The 6,000-nt window shown below is 41.5% G+C and overlaps 1 long non-coding RNA gene across 1 annotated transcript in view; it reads right to left on the reverse strand.

Moving 5' to 3' along the window:
- Positions 1–3,782, reverse strand: part of LOC144800526 (uncharacterized) — a 134,631-nt gene extending 130,849 nt beyond the window's left edge. The window contains exon 1 of the long non-coding RNA XR_013604426.1: positions 3,403–3,782. This is a non-coding gene — a long non-coding RNA (uncharacterized LOC144800526). The remainder of the gene's footprint in view (positions 1–3,402) is intronic.
- Positions 3,783–6,000: the final 2,218 nt, after the last annotated feature.

The raw sequence follows: 6,000 nt of genomic DNA on the forward strand, positions 1-6,000 counted from the left end.
AGGATTGAGGTATCCTACACACCTGGCTGGTGTGCTGCTCGGGGTAAATCAGCCTTTCCACTTCCATGGTCTGGCTGGCACCTTTGTACCTCAGAGTTGTGACTGGAACCCATTCACCTTGACCTGATGTAAAAGATGAGCCCCACCCTCAGGGATCACCAGTCTACTTTCTGAGTCTATCTCCCAATTGAAGGAAATTAGGGAATGATCTACTTCCTGCCGCTGGGGGCTTCTTACCCGTAAGGCAAAATTGGCAACCCCTGTAGAGGTCCCACTAGGGTGGTTCCTTAGGACAGTCGGCGCCCCCCTGCTGGTGTCCTATGTGAGAACAATCAAAGCAGCGGGGTTGTAAATGGGGGACCTGGGCCACCCCTTGCCAAAACTCCCCTCCTCCTTTTCAGAAGAGGCATGGGAACCGTTTCCTTAGCCTGAGACTTGTCTGTGTTTCCCTTGACCTCCCTCTTGACCTACTCTTCTTGGGGTCAGCCCAGCTCTGTAAAACAGGTATTGTGCATGTGATCCCTCAGTATCATGTTGTACATCCCCACAAAATCATTCACTTTACTGCCCCTCAACCAGTCCTTCAATGGCTTGCTGGAATAACCTAAAACGTCTACCCAGGAGTTGGGAGTTTGTGGCTTTCCCTGAATCTCTGATTGTACTTTTCTCGTGTCAGCCCAAATTTAGAAACAAGTATGGCTTTGGTCTGGTCTTCTATCTCAAGTGTAAGAAGCTTGTCCCTTCTCACTGTAGGCATTCATTTCCACAAGCAATCCACCAGCACTTCTCTTGGTCCTTGTCCACTGTCAGAGTTACCTCATCTGCAGAAATCAATATATAATTATCATTTTCCACCTCATAATTGGGACCAAGTGGTTTGGGTATGTGGACCATCACCTCTCTAGCGAGTATTGCTGGTATGCTGCCACCAATATTGCTGGACTCAACGTGCTTGACTTTGATGTCCAGCTCTTTGAGACTGAGCTCATGGGCCCTTCTTCTCTCCTCCATGGCCAGTCTCTCTTTTGCCAAGCCTTAGCCTTCTTCTCCTCTGCTTCCAGCATCATCTTGGCCAGCTGCAGCTGGAGCCCCTCTCTATATTCCTGTCCTTCAGCTTCTATGGGATCAGGCCCTGGCAGACACACTGGTCCCTGCTCCATTCTGGGCATCCTCATCATCTCATAGTGCTCCTATCTCTTCATTGATGTCACCATCCTCATATCCTGAGGTGGACTGTCACCCTTGCACCTCCTGAAAGGCTGTAAGAGCAGATCCAGTTTGGTATTCCTCCTGTCTGCCTAAAGACCCTTCTGCTTGCAGAGTTTCAGCAACTCCACCCTGCTGACTGTATCGAAGTTGCACAGCTCCACCTCCATGGTTAGAAAAAATGGAAGATAGGTCACTTCATTTTAGAAAAGGGAGAAAGCAGCCAATGGAAAACCAGGAAGAATTTAAAAAGAGGTCACCTTTAGTGTCAAAATATTTATCAGGGATTTTTTTGTAACACAATTCACTGTATGGAATTGCACAAACTCAAGTCCTGAGTCACATCGTCGAACAACAATTTGAGAAATTGATTTGTTGGTTGACTGAGGCATAATCCCTGGTCAAGCCAAACTCTTATTCCCTGGCAGGGTGAACCACAAAAAGTCACGCAGGATTTTCCTCCGATATATTGATGACATATTCATTGTGTGGTCAGGAGCCAGAGATACGTTACAACTATCTTTGGAACAACTCAACAACATCGATGAAAGTATCCAGTTTACCTTTGAAATTTCACAGGAGGTCATACACTTCTTGGATGTTCAAATACAACGTGAACAAGACCATTTTCAGACCAACATTTTCTGTACGTGTGCAGACAGAAACAGCATTCTACATTTTAATAGCTTTCACAGACCAAGCCTCAAACGTAATCTACCTTACTCACAATTACTACGCATAAAGAGAATTGTCTCAGACACCACTGAAAGTGCAATACTATCGAATGCCATGACAGAGAGATTAAAAAAAAACGAGGATACCCCACTCAAATTTTGCAACAAGCTAAAGAAAGATGTGACAGTGAAAATCGCAATGTACTCCTGAAAATTCAACCAAAACAATCACAAAATCGAATGGTAATCACTTCAACATACTCTACCATGAGCCAACAATATAAGAACATCATCTTAAAATATTGGCCTGTACTGTCAGCTGAACCGGATTTCAATGGCATTTATGTACAACCACCAATATTTTCCTACACTCGAGGCTCCAATTTAAAAGAATTATTAACAAAACCAGATGTGGAACAAAAGAACATCACCTTTAAAGGCCTGCAACCATGTCAGAATTGCACTAATTTTAACAATGCGATGCGTGGATCAAGTATGAGTCATCCAATGAAAGGCACCAATATCAAATTAAGAGTGAATGCCACTTGTAACACCATGAACGTTGTATATATGATTAAGTGCCCATGCGGCTTGTGTTATGTTGGAAAAATCACATTAAAAATTAGAATCCGGATATTGGAACATAAAAGCAATATTTAAACGAAAAATTCCAAATCAACAATAGCAGCTCACTTCATGGACAAGGGACACAGCGTAGCACAACTAAAATTCTTAGTGCTTGAAACTGTGGAAATAAGAGAAGGAATTGACAATAACAATAGAATCTTACAGAGAGAGAACTTTTGGATCCGTTTTTTAAACACTATTCATCCTAATGGTCTGAACGATAGGATGGAATTCCTACGTTACTTTTAACTTTGAGCAGTATTTGACTAATGTTCATTTTTCTTATTGTTAAAATTTAATCAGGATTTGAGACCTTCATGCATGAAAGATTGGCATTATATGTGCCCCTTTTTAGCAACAGAATGTCATTCCTTGCTTACATGCCACATGAACCTTTTCATTTTTCAGCTAAGTGTACCCACATTAGTCTTAAGTGGTCTCATGACTAGTTCATCTCTGTGACATATCTATTCTTTTACGAACACATTTTTTTCATCCATACATCTACAACCACATTAAGTGGTCTTATGACCCGTTTATTTCGTTTATATTCTGTCAAACCAGGCTACGTCGTCCCTTACCTTGTCTTGAAAGCGTAGACCTCTGGGATGACGTAGATGATTTTCGCAGAGACGCAATGGACCAACTTCCCAAAAGACTAACTATACTCTTACTGAAATTTGTTCACAGCAAAAATAAAACTAGCTATATGGGAGGAGGGCCGGTACTGGACGTGGAGGGCGTTGATTGGTTGGATGATTCTTGCTGTCGACCTGCGAGGCAACAAGTATCTAAGTTGTAAATACAATTCCCTTTGAATCTCAACTTCCTAAATGTTCTTAGGCTAAGTCCTGACCTATTTACACCTTTTTGAGCATCTTGGCTAAAAGCCTACCTGCGATCAGTCTTGTCTTGACAATCGTCCAGTATGTCTTTGTCTTGTCTTGGTATTCTAGTCATCAGATGCTCTCTCTGGTGAGTAGTCCTTGAAGATTTTGATGTGGTATTTCTATAAACAAAAACAAAAAGTACTATTAAACACTATCCCTTCTTTTCCCCCTTTCACTATCATGCGCTTCCAATCATAAACTTACTTGTATTCTTTTCTTGATTTCAGAAATAAGGGGTTCTGTTAATTCTTGTGTCTTGGCCTGCTTTACTTAAACAAAATAAAAGTACACAGGGAGAAACACAGTATGCGCTAAAACCTAACTTTTTCAGAGGCCTTTCTCACAACATACCATTTCTGCTTATTTACAAATTGCTCTAAAAATCCCTTCATTACAATAACATCTTGTAATGGCTGACTCTAAAATGTCTTTGAATTCTTCTATCCAGAATTGCTAAAGGAGAAATAGTTCCAAAAAATTGTTCAAGTCTTTCTTGCGTTGGGCGCCTAAAATAAAGATTGCACTTAGCTTTGAATCTTCCTTTTCTTGCAGGGTGGTGGACTGAGGAAACTCCACTGAGATGACTTCTAGCTGCTCAGAGTCTGCAGAGATGTCTTCCAGCTGTTCTGAGTCTTCAGGAAAGGTAAGTGCTACGGAGAGTTTTCTGACGTGATCCTTCCACGAATCAAGGTGGAAGGCAAAGCATTTTCTAGAACATCGGGTGCGGTTTAAATAGTAGACCGCACCCAAACAGGACGTGCACTCTTCTACGCTTTGCCGATGCTTAGCAAAAAACAAAGCGCGGCTAGCGTGACTGAAGTTCTATGCGTCTGGGCATTGCTGCAGTTAGAACGAAATCGGTACCCAGGCATTTCGAAGACAGATTAAACCTGGCATTTCAAAACAGATTAAAACAATTAGAATCAAAGCCCTTGGCACCTCAAGACCACGAAAACAGCTCACAATGTTCGGCGCATCTTGAGCTAAAGTTGAAAACAGTTCTATCATCATAGTTCCATAAAACACAAAACACATACTGATATCAGGACGTGCGGGTACACGGGAAAGGGGTGGGTTTTCCACAGACTATAAAGCCATAAGATCGGCGGAACCAGTGGGGTTGATTCAGACCAGAGGTGACTAGATTGGAGATTCATGACAGTACTCCCTCCTCAAGATCCCCCCTAAAACCGGTGAGATGGGTTTAGGTTTACCTGGATGTTGTAAATGAAAGGTTTTAACCTTCTTTGGAGCATGCTTTAAGTTTTCCAAAGGTTCCCATGATCTTTCCTCAGGACCGTACCCCTTCCAATCTACCAAATACATGAGCCTCCCTCGCATTCGTTTAGAGTCTAAAATTGACTTAACCTCATATTCAGGATGACCTTCAATCATGATGGAAGGAGGATGGTGTTCCAACCTGGTAAGAGGGTTACACGGTTTTATTAATGAAACATGGAATACAGGATGGATCTGGTACTTTGGGGGGAGAGATAATTTTACACTAACTGGATTGATAACCTTTTCTATGGGAAAAGGACCTATAAATCTGGGGTGGAATTTACGATTTCCTTTTATCTTTAAATTTTTGGTACTTAACCAGACTTTATTTCCAGGAGTGTATTTAGGTTGCTCTGATCTATGTTTATCTGCAAAAGTCTTTTGATACTCCTTTGCACGTGCTAGGTTGTAAGAAGCTTGCTCTTGGATAGAAGACAGTTTTGACACATATTCAGTGAGTGCTGGCACAGGAGTAGAATCCTTGAGATCTTGTGGGATACACTTGGGATGGAAACCATAATTACAAAAGAATGGGGACATTTCTAAAGAACCATGTTTTACATTGTTATAAGCAAATTCTAAAGGGCTTAAAAGACTTGACCAGTCTTCGGTTGAATCTGCTAACATACAGCGAAGAAACTGTTCAATAGTTTGATTGGTGCGTTCAGTTAATCCGTCTGTTTGGGGGTGATAACTTGATGATAAACGCACATCCATATTTAAGAGGGAACCTACATTTCGCCAAACACGAGATATGAATTGGGACCCCCTGTCTGAAATTACTACAGACGGGATGCCGTGCAATCGTATAATGTTTTCCATTAGAAGACGAGTCAGTTCCATGGCTGTGGGTAAACCCTTCAAAGGAATGAAATGGGCCATTCGTGAAAACTGATCCACTATGGTCAAGATGGTTGTATACCCTTATTGAGTCTTGGGAAACTCCACTATAAAATCCAAAGAAATTGTATGCCATGGATGAGGTGGAATGGGAAGAGGTGTTAATAAACCACTAGGAGCCTGATGTGAGACCATGTTCTGAACACACACACTACAAGTTTCTACAAATAGTTGAACATCTTTTAACATGGATGGCCACCAGAAGGTTCGTTTAATCAATTCGTAGGTTTTCATAATACTAGGATGAGCCGTTAAAGGAGTGTCATGGTGTAAATGGATTATGGCCTCTTGAAGAAATTTGGTAGGAACCATAATAAGATCATGTACCATGATTAATTTATCTTTCTCCTGAAGATAAGGAAACTCTTTCTTCCATTCGTCTAACCCCTTCTTTTGCACCTCTTCCCTTATATCAACAATGA

Source organism: Lissotriton helveticus, chromosome 1_2, assembly GCF_964261635.1.
Source record: "Lissotriton helveticus chromosome 1_2, aLisHel1.1, whole genome shotgun sequence".
Classification (NCBI taxonomy): domain Eukaryota; kingdom Metazoa; phylum Chordata; class Amphibia; order Caudata; family Salamandridae; genus Lissotriton; species Lissotriton helveticus.